We start from the raw sequence: 17,990 nt of genomic DNA, 5'->3' as shown, positions 1-17,990 counted from the left end.
ACCTGATATTTTTCCTTGCAATACATACAGCACCCCGCCTTCCCAAATGGTCACTGATCTGGTACTTGCCAGACTCAACGTAGCTTAACTTTGGTTATTTGGCGAGAATTGGTGTGTGAACATAATTTTGCCATGTGAGAGCAACCAAATCATATTCAAGTATTGCATTAATTTTCAGTCGAACACATTTTGCAGTTAAAAATATATTCATGTAAATTGTTTACTTTTTGTACAGAACAATAAAGTTGCGTTTTCTTTAATGGAGCATTCGAATATCTGTATATTCTATAGGAAAATAAAACAAACAAAACTTTCTTCTTGTGAAGTATATTGTTTGTCATGTCAAATAAATGTCTATGCTTAAAAGAATATTTGGTTCATTTACAAGGTAACAGAATATGTTGAAACACAGTCGATCACATATTTTACAGTGTGGGAATAATTTTTGTTTTCACAAAGGAGTACCTATCATCAAGGCCCGGAGGCCACTCGAGTATAAGGGTTAATGTGTATACATTAGTCAGTGGGATTATTATGTAGTAATCATAAGTAGTGGAAATGTTGTAAATTGGATTACTTAGGGGGACGGTTCATCAAGAACTTATTTAGATTGGACTTGAAGACGGCCATATTGTAGTCAGCTGGAAAGCAGGCAAACGGAAAAGAGTTCCACGGGCATGCAGTTCTAAGAAAGAAGCTTTGTTCATGGAATCTACGTTTAGGTTTAGGCACAGATAAAGAGTGTAGGAAATTATTGATAGTGATTTTTGCTAGACGGGTGTTTATCGTGAAAGTTTAGCGAGGGGGCATCATAGATTGAAGCTCAGACGAGAACTTGCCATTAAAATAGCGATAAAGTAGAGACAGACTTGCAACGTCTCTTCTGTGAGAAAGAGGTTGCAGGGAAGAGAAAAGGGCATCGCCCACTAAGCTACAAAGTCTATTTTTAACTCTGTCAAAGCAGATGTGGCAACAATACTCCATCATTTGTCATACCTGGCTTTTATATAGGTAGAGAATTGCATCAGGAGTGAGATAATTACTTGAACGGTAGAAGTATCCTCCCATTTTTCCAGCAACCTTGGCACCGGATTGGATGTATGTGTTCCATTTCAAATCAGTAGTAAATGTCAAGATCAGAAGCTTGTCAAAACATGGAGCCTCCCCAAGACAAAAGTCATTTATTTCAATTGATGCCAGATGAGGATCAGAGCGATGATGATGATGTAAAGATAGGAACTGGATTTGCGATGCATTAAAAGTAACTAGCCACTGCTTTCCCCATTGAACCAAGATCAAATAAGAGAGAGACGGAGAGAATGTGGTCATTTACAGCCTTTGGTGTGTTGCCATAGATGGTAGTGTTGTCTGCATAAATGTCTAAGAATGATCTTAGGATGTTATTTGGGAGATAATTGATGTAGATCAGGAAGTTATTTGGGAGATCATTGAAGGATAATATTTTGGAGATTATCGATGTAGATCAGGAAGGGAGTTGATCCCCGAGATTACGCCCTGACGTGTCCATCCTGGGCCCAACTCTCTTGTAAAGTGTTTGGTTTTTCATAAACAGAACTAAAGTATTATTCTTGTGAAATATATGCCGATGATTATTCAGAAATATAATTCAAATAGACAAATATTTCACTAATTATATTAATTCATTTATATGTAACTCATATGAAGGAATATGCTTTAAATCGTCCTACAGTTGAATGATACACAGACAATCGCCAGTTACAAAGGTCGTTAACATATATTCATTTTATTCACAGAAAAGAATACAAGTTTTCTAAAGATAGTCCATACCTTTGATAGCGTTCAGAAATGCATGTGTGCAGTGCAGTTTGTGTGTGCTGGTAGACGATGCCTATGATTGTTCTTGGTTGCATGCCTCACTTGAGGTGCGGTCGTGCAGAGCTAAGGGTTGTGCGTCCATCTTGTTCAGAGTCTAGCAATGAAGAGAAAGAAAGGAAGTGACGTATTCGATTTTACTGGGTGTATATGCAATATAAAGTGCTTGCTTACATAACAGAACAAGGAAAAATAACAGTTCAGTCTTGTGTCTGTTGGCTGGAAATTTCAATTCCCACAGTACCCCCTCCCAGATAGCTGAAGAAAATTTAGAAAGCATGCATGTATATACACAACAAAAATTTATTAGAAGGTATGAAAGTGCATATTTCCGAGGAAATATGACGTGACGAACACTGCAAGATATGTGAGTAGTAGGAGTAAGTAGTAGAAGTGTGTCAGGCGGCTGCTGATCAGGTGCATTAAATGGTGTGCTAGGAACAGGTGTAATGTCAGTGTTTGAGCTGAGCATGGCGATCGGATCAAGATTGGATATGACTGGTTCTGAAGGTGAAAAGCTGATTGGTGGAAATGTCAAATCATACGCGTTTTCCAAAACACGTTAATTTAAAACAATCAATTGCAATCGAGTCATGTCTGCAATTGTGATCGATGAGGAAGTCCTTAGTAATTGTCTGTATTTTTCAGATAAGGTGTTTTCATTTATTGAGACCGTCGGACTGGACTGACTTCCTTATCTTGGTTGTTATAGTCACAACGTTTCGGCCGTTTTGCTCTCCGGCCTTCATCAGGTGTTTTGCATCGAACTGGGGAACCGTTTGTTAGGAGTCATAATAATAATAAAGGGTTGGGTTCGAGACTCCTAACAAACGGTTCCCCCGTTCGATACAAAACACCTGATGAAGGCCGGAGGGTAAAACGGCTGAAACGTTGTGACTATGACAACCAAGATGAGGAAGTCAGTCCGACAATCTCAATAAAAGAGGAAGTCCTTGTCAGATAGTTTCAATATGCAAAAGCACCCATTGTAGAGTAGCTGTAATAACTTGCACACTGCATTGATGTGGGTGAAAATGTACTTGCACATCTTCAGATCAGGTGAACGTACACTTTAAGAGTATATGAGCATGACAAGGTGTACATCACTCAAGACATTGAAAGTTTCTGACCGGCTGCATAACTGGAGGTGGTTGGAGGTATTGATTGGTTGACTGCGAAAAACTCACCAGACAGGCAAGCAAAGGGTGGTTCCAAAAACTAAAAAAAAAAGAATGTTTATTTGGTTTGTAATTGTCGGTTTAGGTGTGAATCCGGCAATGGTTACTAAATGAAGGTGCTTGGCCCGTAATGTGGGAGCAGAGTTGGGTTCAGTCCACTTCAGTGTCTTCTTTCTTTTTCACATCTTGTAAGTTTTGGGGGACAAAATCCGTCCGTACGTTTACTGACGTAGTCAGACGAACTCTCCTCTTGACCCTCCTGCTGAATTCTCCCCGTGGTTTACAAAATCTTGGGTTTTTATATTTTTCCGGGGGTTACCAGCAGTAGTAGGTGTGTCAGAAGTTTTGGGGAATTTTTTGACACCCATAACACAAAACTGCGAATAAAATATACAAAACTCGTCATTTCTTTTTTTTTTTAAGTGGGTTGTTTAATTTCTTTATGGAATATACTTCCAAAATAAACTATTAAAATTTTTTAAAAAATAACAAAAATATTTTTTTATTTTTTAAAAACAGTGTTCACAAAATGCATGCGCGCGCTCATGCAGTCATTTTTTCTACGTAATGAAATAAAATGAATTTTACAAGTTAAATTTTTTTCAATTTAAAAATCTATCAAAATTTTTCTGTTAGTTCAATTTTTAAGATATGTTCAAGTTTAATGTGAAATGTTATGCTCTTTCCAATAAACCGAATATAATATTCTAGACAAACGTTTTTTTTTAATTCACCCCCCCCATTTTGAAATGTCTATTAAAATGACAATAATTAATTTTCTCACCTCAGATTTATATATCACGAATTGAAGATAAAAGGTCAATAAATAAAATAATCTAATTTAAAACAAAAGAATATTTATGTGCAAATTTACTTTTAAGGTCCAAAGTTTAAAACCTTTTCTTTAAAAAAAAAAACATGTTCACTTTTTTAAGTGAAACCTCATATGTTGAAAATATTGTCCTGTAAAAATTAAACACCTACATCATTTTTTTCTTTAATTCAATGTTGTTGTTTTTTTTTTAGATTTTTTAAAAGAAATTCATTGAATAAAGAAGAAATAAAATATTTTAAATCAAAAACTCATGTAATTCTTTAAGAGAATAGAAAAAATGGAAAATTTGTTAGCATGTTTGTGTTTAAACGTAAACTTATTGAACTAATGAGTGAAATGTGATCATTTTTCAAATACGGTGACTAATACCTGACTAATTTGGTTGTTGACAGCAACCACATGTCAGACATTCAAAGGGGAGATAAGACACATGTCAGCACTTCAAATGTTTGTTTCTTTATATAGTTACTACCAGAATTACTTTTGAAATATATTTGATCTAATGTGTTGATTTTACGATTTTGAATTAATTATGGCGGTTTTAGGCCTTAATTTTTATCACGCATTTTTAATGGCGCCATCTGATACTACTGTAGCGTCTACCCCGGAACTAAAATTTGACAGAGACTTTTGAATTGTCACCGTTTCCGGAGAGCTCTAAAAATGAGGACAAAAAAAACCGTGGCGCCAAATTCGAGTGCCCTCTCTTCCTCTTTCGCTCGCTGACCCTTGAGGAGTTAACACGCGCTACTGCTGTGTCTGTCACATGTGCGCGACACACGCTATGCCAGTTCTCATAATGAAACCAAAAAAACATTCTTCTTACCTTTCCACGCCACTTTTCACTAGAACAGCTATCCCAAAGAAAAATATTTAATTCATCTTTTCTTTTCGACTTTACGCCAAAAAAGAGAACATTCACCCAGTCAGTCAAGATTTCTTTCTTTTCTACGGACACAAAAGAAACCACATGAGTGTGATACACAAAAGGGTAAATAAAATTACACTTCTTTTAACAAGCCAAGTCTGACTATTTTCATTAATTTTTCTGAATATTTGTTTTTTATTAATGTTTATGAAAAATTATTTTTAAGGAGCTGTTCATCGTTTTGCCCGGCGAGCAGCTCACCTCACTCCTATCCCAACGGTAGGTGTATCAGCAATTTCGTGAAAAATAGTGATTAATTCCACCCCGTCTTTCGAAGCTTATAACTCCTCGAAAAATGTAATTCAAGCCCTAATTTTTTTTTTCAATTAAAGGATCAAGGACCAAGGTTTCATTAAAAAAAACAAACAACGTGTTTTTTAAAGGTTTTAAACTTCGCACTTTACAGGTAAATTTCTAAAAAAACACTACTTTTTTGTTTTAAATTTGAATATATTATTTATTGACCTTTTCTCTTCAATTTGTGATATATAACACTTTGGTGAGTAAATTAATTATTTACTTTTTAATAGACATTTCGAAATGGGAGGCGTGAATTATTCGACACCCTGTCTTTCCAAACTTATAACTACTCGAAAAATGTAATTCAAGCCCTAATTTTTTTTTTCAATTAAAGGAGCTAGATTAAGGTTTCATTAAAAATAAAAAAAACAAAAGATAAAAACAAACAACGTGGTTAAAAAAAAAGTTTTAAACTTCGAACTTTACAGGTAAATTTCTAAAAAACACTACTTTTTTGTTTTAAATTTGAATATATTATTTATTGACCTTGTCTTTCAATTTGTGATATATAACACTTTGGTGAGTAAATTAATTATTTACTTTTTAATAGACACTTGAAAATAGGAGGGGACGTGAATTAAAAAAAACATTTGTCTAAAATATTATATTCGATTTATTGGAAAGAGCATAAAATTTCACATTGACCCTAAAAATATCGTAAAAATAGAATCAATAGAAAAATTTTGATAGATTTTTAAAGTTTAAAAATTGAAAAATATTGAGTTCGAAAAATTCATTACTGTTTTTAAAAAAATAAAAAAAATATTTCTATTACTTTTAAAACAACTTTAATAGTTTATTTTGGAAGAATAATCCATAAAAAAAATAAACAACCCACTTTTAAAAGAGAAATTACGAGATTTTTATATTTTATTCGCAGTTTCGTGTTAGGGGTGTCAAAAATTCCTACAAAAATTCTGACACACCTATCACAGCGGTAGAAGTACCAGAAATCGCTATTAAAAATGTGTGATAAAAACTTGAATAACTAGACTTATATCTTTCGAAGCTTATAACTATTTGAAAAATGTAATTAAACCCCTAATTTTTTTTCAATAAAAGGAGCAAAGACCAAATTTTAAAATAATAACAGGTTTAATAGCAAAATATGCACTATTTTTTTTTAAATTGGTTTTCTGTAAAAACGAATTTAATAAGATCAACGAATTTTAACTTACTTCGAATATAATAAACATACATAAATTTCAAAAAATCATTTTCCTATAAAAAAAATACTAATCAATCGGTACTTCCATTCATCATTGTTAAAAACTTATCCATATTTCTATTTAATATTCGATGCACTTTTTAAATAAAATGCCACCATGCCGTGTTAAGCATGTATGTGTAATAATAAGACAGGAACACGTGTGTTTGGTTGTAAGAAAGGAAGAGGAACTGAATAATGGCGCCCGCTTTATTGATCGATTGCCATACGCATGCGTGAGTGCATTGGATCGGGAAACCGAGATGAAAGGGTCCATATAAAAATAGCTGAAACGAAAGGCGATATCATTAGTTTTTTTTAAGCGGTGATTAAAAAATACAGCAAATACGGCTTGTGACAAATGGAAAAAGGGGGAGTCAAACGTCTTCCTTTCTTATAGTTGAGAACTATGGTGACCTGTAAGCTCCAGAATTAATTTCATTTTCTATTTCTGGCATGTGTTTGCTGTAAACAAAAGTTAGGCCATCGTAATTTAAAAATGATCACATTTCACTTCTCACTTTTTGCCGTTAAAAAAAACACTTGACCAATTTTACATTTTTTTTATTCTCTTAAAGAAAATACAAGTTTTTTTTTTATTTAATACATTTTATTTCTTCTTTATGGAGTGTATTTTTTTTTAATCTAAAAAACAAACATTGAATGAAGCAGAAAAATTATTGTAGGTATTCAATCTTTTCAGCACAAAATTTAAAAAATGTGATGTTAAAAAATCAACGGGGTTAAAAAAAAAGGTTTTAAACTTTTGATTTTACAGGTAAATTTGCACAAACTATTCTTTTTTGTTTTCAATTAGATTATTTTATTTATTGATCTTTTATCTTCAATTTGTGATATATAAATCTGAGGTGAGAAAATAAATTATTTTCCTTTTAATAGACATTCCAAAATGGTGTGTGTGGGGGGGTGAATTAAAAAAAAAAAAAACGTTTGTCTAGAATATTATATTCGGTTTATTGGAAAGAGCATAAAATTTCACATTAAACCTGCAAATATCGTAAAAATTGAACCAATAGAAAAATTTTGATAAACTTGTAAATTAAAAAAATTGAAAAAATTTAACTCGTAAAATTATATTTATTTTATTATGTAAAATAATAGCTGCATGAGCGCGAGCAGGCACTTTGTTAACACTTTTTTTTAAAATAAAAAATAATATTTCTATTATTTTTCAAAAATCTTTAATAGCTTATTTTGGAAGTATATTCCATAAAGAAATTATACAAACGACTTTAAAAAGAGAGATTACGAGTTTTGTATATTTTATACGCAGTTTTGTGTTAAGGGTGTCAAAAATTCCCCCAAAATTCTAAGACACGTATTCCAGCGATGATGGAAGTCGACGGTTTTTTAAAAGGCCCCAGAGATTCCCATTGGTTCGCAATCATTTTATTATTATTTTTTTTTATTATTATTATTTCTTTTTCAACTGGGAGCCCTGCCTGCATCGAGCCGGTGCAAAGACGTTTTTTTTTTTAGTCTTTGACCGTGGATGTGTCAACATCCGGTTCACAGCCAACTCTCATCAATCCCCACAAAGGCCACATTCTATTTGCGAAAAAACGTCAACCTACACAACTTATATGCAAGCGTTTCTTATGATTCAAGTTTCTTTATACTTCAGTATTGATCTCTGATCGTATTATTAGAAATCGTCCACTTAGTAGCAGATGAGATTTACACTAAAACTGCAGCATATGTAAAACATGTAACCTTGTAAAAACAAAAAAATTCAAGGAAAACACATGTAGCAGCCGACACTCCCTACATCACAGGCAGGAGCTACTTTACTCGACTCGAGATTTAAAATCCATTTTCTCCCTGGCTTGTCCAATAACAATCACGTGACAGTATTTAAAAGGCGAAATCTGAAAGCATTAATTTTCTTTCTCGCTGCTAAACCCAGCAGTACACATTGCTGGGAGCCGAACGTGAGTACTACAAGCTAGCTAGGGCTCTCTTCTAACTCTTATTTATTTCCACATGCGGTACCTTAATGAACATTCTTTGTCAAACACACAACTCACACTCACTCATGACAACACGCAAACACACTGAAGACTTTGCCCTTTCTTTCTCCCTTAACAGGCTTCCTTTATCCCGGCGGCTACTAGCTATAAACACGTGTAAAGGGAACTGTACTGTTCTCTTCTTCAACCAGCCGGCATGATAATTCTTTTTCTACACAAGAACACTTCAACCTAGAGACCTCGTTTCTCTCTTGTACGCATCTACACATTACTAACGAAGATAGCATATAAAGTTGTTTATTAAATGTTAAAATGGGACTTCCTTTCGTTGCCTTCATTATTGGCTAAACACCTAAGCCGTTTTTGTTATCTAAACTTATATTCTTTCATGTGCGAACAGAATGACTATGCCTACACACATCGCCATTTTTTTACCAATTTTATTTTATTTTATGGGAGTCACCACTTATCAAGGCCCGGAAGCCACTTGGGGATAAGTGTTATTGCGTGTATAGTAGTCAATGGGATAATATCGTAGTATTCGTTAGTAATGGAGATTTGGTAAAGTGTCTTACTTAAGGGGGTTGTTTATCATGAATTTATTTATGTTGGACTTGAAGACATCCAAGTTGTAGTCAGGTGGGAAACAGTCAAACGGAAGAGAGTTCCACAGGCAGGCACTTCTAAGAAAGAAGCTTTGTTCGTGGAATCTACGTTTCGATTTAGGCACAGATAAAGAATGGGAAAAATTATTGACAGTGGTTTCAGCTAGATGGGTGTTTTTTGCAAAAGATTGACGAGGGGGAAGCAGAGATTGGAGCTCGGACAAGGACTTGCCATTGAACTTTTACGAAATTTTTAATGGACGCTTCTTGCTTTACTTCACATGTTAAAAAGGTTGAAAATAATATAAAGACACGTTAATGGATAGCTTTTGTACAAAACCAACGATATTTCATATAGATATTTTCGTGGATTTTCCAAGACGTCGTTTCCGATGGCCCATCTTTCATAATTTGGAATATTTTCAAATAAATTTTATATTGGCTGATATATCCCGTTGTTGCAAGCCATTTCATTTTTGTAGGAGATTATTACATCGACGGGGGACGAAGTCACTAGAATGTGGTATATCTATTTTGTCAACAGTTGTTTGAGCACATGGCAGATGATTGTACGGACATTTATGATCGAGATAACATGGGACGACTTTAAAAAAATTTCTGTACATTGGGCTTACCTGACATTGCCCGTCATTTTTTCTTATCATACTGCATGCCAGGGTTGCGCTGATTTGTGTAGTTAGGACTGTAGGAAGATGTGCAGTGTGCAAACATCTTGATCGTTGTTTAGTGTTGGTTTGCATTTACATTTACAAGTGTGCTAATTCTTTTTGCACTGATGATGGCGAAAGCATGAAACAGTACTGCCATGCTGTGTTTTGCATGGATGTGTAAGAATAAGATTGGAATACGTGTGGTGGTTGGTAAGAAGGGAACTGAATAATGGCGCCCTGCTCTATTGATTAATTGCTTTGCGCATGCGTGAGTGCATACAAAAGTTAGATCACGAAGCCGGAACGAAAGAGTCTATATAAAAGTTACTGAAACGAAAGAGCAGCGCTATCATTACATCTCCCTTTCTCTGAAAACAAAGATGACTTAGGTATGTAAAACAAAACAAAGAAAATTGAAAAACTGGTTCAGGGTAGACTGCCTGAACAGCTATAGCGAAGCAGGGGATTATTCTGCACCATGAGATGCTTGCTGGGAGGTTATGAGCGTTTGCTCATCATAACTTCATTTTTTATGGTGATCGTACCATTACTGCATCACAAAGCACTTGTAGTCGTATCATTAATTGGCAATTATTTTCTGGTTCCATGGTATGTGAGTCTGTTGTCACTTTTAAGGCTTGTAATATTTGTTTATTGGTTGTTATAACTGACAAAGTGGATACAAATATTAGCTTGAGAGGAATATTTTATTTTCTTAGTTTTTACATACTTTTAGAATTCTGTGTCTGCTCTTCACGGGACACGTGTGACAACGTATAAGCCTGGAGACTGACTGTCCAATCCTTTTTAGGTCAATCATCAGTCAAAGAGAGAGAGAGAGAGAGTGTGTGTGTGTGTGGGGGGGGGGTGAGCGAGCAGCAACAGCAGAAGAGAAAAGGGAATAGATTTTTGGGTATCTTGGTTAGTTGAGTTCTTTTAGAGAAAGAGAGGATTAAAGAAACAATGTCTTTTCTCCATGGTAGTAGTATGTGGCCTGAGGTCACTTAGGTTCACTCCTACAGGCTGTTAATAAATTTGTGATATGCACCTGCAGTTCGTGTATTGTTCCTTCGTCAGATCGTGAGGGCTTGCTTCTAGTTGTAGAACGGCTGTCCTTTGTTGTTTCAACAATTCGAAGAGTTTTACTTGCATGATGCCTGAATAGTCCAGTATTCTTGCTGCACGCACTACTGTTATATTTTGCGTTTGGTAGCAAGAACTTGAAAAACACAGGCGAAATATGTTGAGATGAATTCAATAGCAAAGAATAATGGAAGAGGTTACTGAAGCATTCTGCTATTACGTGCCCGTTTTGTAAGTGTCTTTTTTGCTCCCTTGAAACACATGCATGCTCCTGAAAAAAGAAAACTGCAATAGCGGCCGATAATTAGCTTTGCCTTCACCAACATTTACTCGACCAGAATATTACAGTGCTAATTTTTATTTAATTGTTTTTAAAACTTACTTTTAATTGTATTCTTTCTGGATTTTGAGTTTGAACGTTCTACTAGATAGACAAAAAGGATCTTTTGAAATTATCACAATGGGAAATGTAGGTATCTGAGTGTTGGTAGTGAAATGAGAGAAGGTTGGTTCTGGATATATTAAAGGTAACTACTCATTTCTTACCCTAATTTACTATACACTCCACTTCAGATTAGAAGTAAATGAAAAGATTTTAATATTTATCGTCCTTTGGTATTCTGCTGTAGATGTTGGTGTCGTCTGCAGAGATGTCGATGCATTAACAAAATATGTAATCTGAGAGGTCATTGATTATTAGGAAGAGTTGGGTTCAAAATGGATCTCTGAGTCATATAAAATGTTGGGTTTGTTTTACTGTACACATAGATTCAGAAAAAAGTTGTCAAAAAAACAAATATATAACAAATCAATGTTATCAAATGCAAGATAAGTTACTTTTCTACCTAACTGTATGTTTTTAATGTTTTAATTGAAATGTAGCATGTTTATTCAGCTCGAAAAACCTACAGTGTTTACCGATGTATTGGAAAATTAAAAATGGCGGCCGACTCTCTCTTTGACACGGTAAGTTTGGGAAAAGGAGTTAAAAATTAAAAAATATGCAAAATACTGTTAAAAACCCACCGAATATATGTCAGCCTATGTCACGGTAACATATATTGAGCAAGTTTTTAACCGTATTTTGTCTAGTTTTTTTGTTTATAACTCTTTTTCCCAAACTTACCGTGTCAAAGAGAGAGTCGGGCGCCATTTTAAAATTTCCAATACATCGGTAAATACTGTATGTTTTTCAAATCGAATAAACATTTTACATGAAATAAAAACAATAAAAACATATCCAGTTAGGTAGAAAAGTAACTTATCTTGCCTTTGATAACATTTATTTGTTATATATTTGTTTTGTTTTTTTGACAACTTTTTTCGAATCTATGTGTACAGTAAAACAACCCCAAAATGTGTTTTTACTGATTCATAAGTTAAAAGTAAAAAAAAAAAAAAATGCTCGATGAACCCATATTTATTTTTTCATATTTAAAAAAAAATTAACGGATCATTATCTAATTATCACTAATCCACCCAGCCAATGAGAAAATTAAGAAAATAATCTTTTTAACGAATTTCCAAACGCCAAATTATTAGGAGAAGCAAATGCTGTCTGGATCTATAAAAAGAGCATTTTTGCACCCAAACGATAGCAGTGTCAGAAATTTCGTGAAAACTATTGAATAATTCCACCCGCTATCTTTCGAAGCTTATAACTCCTCAAAAAATGTAATTCACGCCCTATTTTTTTTTCAATTAAAGGAGCAAGGACCAAGGTTTCATAAAAAAAAAGCAACAAAAAAACAAACAATGTGGTTTTTTTTAAAAAAGGTTTTAAACTTCGGACTTTACACGTAAATTTCTAAAAAAACGCTACTCTTTTTTGTTTTAAATTTGAATATATTATTTATTGATCTTTTATCTTCAATTTGTGATATATAAAACTCTGGTACATAAATTAATTATTTACTTTTTAATAGACATTTGAAAATGGGGGGGGGGCGTTAATTAAAAAAAAACGTTTGTCTAAAATATTATAATCGATTTATTGGAAAGAGCATAAAATTTCGCATTGACCCTGAAAATATCGTAAAAATAGAATCAATAGCAAAATTTTGATAGATTTTATAAGTTTAAAAATTGAAAAATACTGAACTCGTAACATTCAATTAATTTCATTACTATTTAAAAAAAAATATTTCTATTACTTTTTATACAACTTTAATAGTTTATTTTGGAAGTATAATCCATAAAGAAAATAAACAACCCACCTTTAAAAGAGAAATTATGAGTTTTTTATATTTTATTTGAAGTTTCGTGTTAGGGGTGTCAAAAATTCCTACAAAAATTCTACACCTACCCAAACGAGTCAGTCACAGTCGACCTATCGAACATGGTGTAAACACCAATGTCGATCCGTCAGTGTTGGACGTTAAACACGCGTACGCCACGCACATAAATTCTCCACATGGAAACACCAACAGCGAAAATTAACATTTCCATTTCTTATTTCATTGTTTCTCATTGACTGTTCACACACGCATTCATCTCGCATGTTTAAAATTGATAACAACAAATTACTTTCCTCAAAGATACTTTCTCCATGAGACATTTTAAGCAAGGCGAACTTCGCCAGATAAACACAAATTTAAATCCCTTTTTCTATCTCTCCACTAAGTAAGCGAGGGACATTGACATTGATTAATTCTTTAAAAAGAACTGTTTTCTTCTTTATATAAAAACATTTAATTACCTCAGTTTCAAAAAGGAAACAACTCTTTCTGTTCAGTTTATTTACCTTTGTGTAATCACCTTATTGTTTTTGTTTAAAAAATAAATGCGGTGCATTTGAATCAGAAAGAGGTTGGTTTCAGTCTCATTCCTTTTTTTTTATTGTTTGGGGCGAGGAAATTAAATCTCACTTAAATTTCTGACCCCCACTACAATAGAGACATTTTGATATTTCAAGATTGCTCTAGCAATGAAGCATTCGCCTATAGATTCACTAAGCATGTGTTGTATTACTGCCAGAACATCTGCAGTTGATCTCTCCTGGAAGAAAAGCCGTATCTTGTTTTTTTTTTCTTCCTTTGAAGATTGTAATACTGGGTATGGGGCAGCCAAACCAGCTGCCAACATTGCCCCGCTTTTTTTATTGAAACCAACCGAGAGCTCTTTTTAGTATCCTCGCTGTTCCCTTAAGTGCAATTGTCTGAATCTCTTTTGCACTTGGTTCACCAGGAATATTAGTTAGATAGGACTTCAGGTTCTTCTTCATAAGCCCTGTGGCACCTATAATAACTGGTATGATTGATATCTCCCTAAGATTCCAGTTTCTTTTCATATCATACATGAGACCTTGATATTTGGTCTGTTTCTCTCTTTCAGCTCTGTTAAGGCCGCCATCATTAGGAACACTCACTTCAATCAAGGTTGCAACTCTCTCTGACTTATTCCATATAACTATGTCAGGTTTCACAGCAGCATTTTCAAGGTAGGTGGCTGTAGGGCTGAATATGTTTTTATGTGTTAAACAACTTCTCTATTCACCATGGACTCAACTTATTTACTCGAGACGCACAAGCGGCTGTTTGATAGAGAAAACCGATCCCCCGTATTTTTTTTATACTTGACAGCCTGTCGACTTTCTCCAAGGTGTTGGGGGCATATTAACTTAATATTGTAGCTCGGTCTGGTTATAGCTTTTTGAGCCGGATGGTTGGGATATTATCAGGGTCAATTGCTTAGTTGGGATCAAGGTTTTTCATAAAGTTAGAAACATCTTCGTCAGACATATGAATGTTGCTCAGAGTATTGTCAGTCTTAAATAGTAAATTCCACAAGTTTAATGCGATGTTCTTTGCAAAAAGTTTGTAATTTCAAATATTACCTTCTTCATCAGAACATGAGCTCGGGGTAATTACTTTTTTTCTAAAATTATTTTACTTTAATTTTGTTTGAATGTATTTCGCAAAATACAGAATAGAACTTTATAGAAAATCAAAAATTTCTTTTATAGTTTTTTGTTCTTGAAATAATTATTGAAAAGTACACTAAATAAAACCATGTTTTTCCATATCAATTAAAAACTGACCTCATACAAAAAGCTGAACTTTTGAAATGAAAAAACATTTTATAAAGATTGTAATTTTTTTTATTACACGACTGTAATCTATTTAAAAATAATGAAAAATTATATGTTATTTCAAAATTTGAGGACAAAACTGACCTCATACAAAAAGCTGAACTTTTGAAATGAAAAAACATTTTATAAAAATTGTAATTTTTTTTATTACACGACTGTAATCTATTTAAAAATAATGAAAAATTATATGTTATTTCAAAATTTGAGGCAAAACTGACCTCATACAAAAAGCTGAACTTTTTAAATGAAAAAACATTTTATAAAAATTGTAATTTTTTTACTATACGACTGTAATCTATTTAAAAATAATGAAAAATTATATGTTATTTCAAAATTTGAGGCAAAACTGACCTCATACAAAAAGCTGAACTTTTGAAATGAAAAAACATTTTATAAAAATTGTAATTTTTTTACTATATGACTGTAATCTATTTAAAAATAATGAAAAATTATATGTTATTTCAAAATTTGAGGCAAAACTGACCTCATACAAAAAGCTGAACTTTTGAAATGAAAAAACATTTTATAAAAATTGTAATTTTTTTACTATACGACTGTAATCTATTTAAAAATAATGAAAAATTATATGTTATTTCAAAATTTGAGGCAAAACTGACCTCATACAAAAAGCTGAACTTTTAAAACGAAAAACATTTTATAAAAATTGTAATTTTTTTACTATACGACTGTAATCTATTTAAAAATAATGAAAAATTATATGTTATTTCAAAATTTGAGGCAAAACTGACCTCATACAAAAAGCTGAACTTTTGAAATGAAAAAAACATTTTATAAAAATTGTAATTTTTTTACTATACGACTGTAACTATTTAAAAATAATGAAAAATTATATGTTATTTCAAAATTTGAGGCAAAACTGACCTCATACAAAAAGCTGAACTTTTGAAATGAAAAAAACATTTTATAAAAATTGGAATTTTTTTTATTACACGACTGTAATCTATTTAAAAATAATGAAAAATTATATGTTATTTCAAAATTTGAGGACAAAACTGACCTCATACAAAAAGCTGAACTTTTGAAATGAAAAAACATTTTATAAAAATTGGAATTTTTTTTATTACACGACTGTAATCTATTTAAAAATAATGAAAAATTATATGTTATTTCAAAATTTGAGGCAAAACTGACCTCATACAAAAAGCTGAACTTTTGAAATGAAAAAACATTTTATAAAAATTGGAATTTTTTTACTATACGACTGTAATCTATTTAAAAATAATGAAAAATTATGTTATTTCAAAATTTGAGGCAAAACTGACCTCATACAAAAAGCTGAACTTTTTAAATGAAAAAAACATTTTATAAAAATTGTAATTTTTTTTACTATACGACTGTAATCTATTTAAAAATAATGAAAAATTATATGTTATTTCAAAATTTGAGGCAAAACTGACCTCATACCAAAAGCTGAACTTTTGAAATGAAAAAACATTTTATAAAAATTGTAATTTTTTTTACTATACGACTGTAATCTATTTAAAAATAATGAAAAATTATGTTATTTCAAATTATTGGATCTTGTTCGCCATTCAATGTCGATTGTATGCACATTATTTTTTAAAAAATAATCCATTTTTCCAGTATATTGTGCAAATATTTAAATTTTATTGAAAAATATTGCATTTCTATTGTAATTCTTTAAATATTAAAAATGAAACAGACAAATAAATATACAAATGAAGAAAAGAACACTGCATAAGTTTTCCTTGATTGAGATTGTCGGACTGACTTCCTCATCTTGGTTGTTAGAGTCACAACGTTTCGGCCGTTTTGCTCTCCGCCCTTCATCAGGTGTTTTGTATCGAACTGGGGAACCGTTTGTTAGGAGTCTCGAACCCAACCCTTTATTATTACGGGGGTACCGTGTTCAGACTCCAGCTAGGCTCTGGGACATAGTTGCTGATTCTGTTTTGAATGTTACTTTTCACTGCCTTCGTTCAGGATTGAACTCAGCACCTTTGGGTTACTGTAAACTTTGATACAACGTCTAGGACCACTCGGCCATATGTCACTGAACGAAGGCAGTGAAAAGTAACATTCAAAAACAGAGAATCAGTAACTATGTCCCAAAGCCTAGCTGGAGTCCGAACACGGTGCCCCCGTAATAATAATAATAAAGGGTTGGGTTCGAGACTCCTAACAAACGGTTTCCCAGTTCGCTACAAAACACCTGATGAAGGCCGGAGAGCAAAACGGCCGAAACGTTGTGACTCTAACAACCAAGATGAGGAAGATGATCCGACAATCTCAATCAATGAAAACACCTCATCTAAAAAATACAGACAATTACTGCATAAGTTTCTATGGGAGATATTTTATTTTGCATTTCTTTTTATATAATTAAGAAATATGATTTCCGAAGTTAATATTTAAGGCCTAGTGTTGCAGCTTTTCATTAAAAAGATTTTTTTTTTTTTTTATATATCTGAAAGATCAGACTAGGATTTTATAAGATGTTAAAAGTTACATTAATTTCCTGCTATAAAACAAAATATTAAACAACATATTTTATTTCATATAAAAGGTTATTTAGCTTTGTATTGATTCAATATTATCAAATTTATACGTCAAACTTGTATTGATTTAATATCAAATTTATATTTAGATTTATATATGTAACATAATCATCAACAAATTGTAATTATGAAAAATGTCTAAAATTAAACACTGAAAATTGTTTTGGGATTTGAAACGTTCTTTTGTGCACAATCTTTACATTTATTTTATTACGGCGTTGCTCGGGCTCATATAAACAATGAGAAAATTTAATTTGATTTTGAATATATTTGTTATTCTTCGGAGAGAGAGGAATTTAATGTCTGTATTATTTGCTATTTCGAGCATTGTTGCTCATTGTTGCTTAACTTTGTTGACGTACATAAAGCATTTTTATTCCCAAATAGTTACCCACAAATAATAACCAAGCTCATTGGTGATCTACATCAAGCATTTGATATTCCCAAGGAGTCGCCCACCTGATAATGAGCAGGCTCCGCTTTGCTTAACTTTGGTGATTTACATAAAGCATTTAACATTCCCAAGTAGTTACCATAAATAACAAGGTTTTTATTTCAACACTAGCAAGGGGTACCCGGCGTTGCCCGGGTGTTTGGGGGGTGTTGGGAGGGTTAAAAAAAAAAGTAAGCATGAGGATCGAACCCAAACTGTATAGGCAAAGTTGTAAATTAAAGTGTGAAAAAAAAAACCGTGCGACGTTAACCATT

The sequence above is a fragment of the Euprymna scolopes genome, chromosome 45, assembly GCF_053919585.1.
Source record: "Euprymna scolopes isolate OS-2025 chromosome 45, ASM5391958v1, whole genome shotgun sequence".
Taxonomy (NCBI): Eukaryota; Metazoa; Mollusca; class Cephalopoda; order Sepiida; family Sepiolidae; genus Euprymna; species Euprymna scolopes.
The sequence above is the reverse complement of the archived record's forward strand: the minus strand, read 5'-3'. Positions refer to the sequence as shown.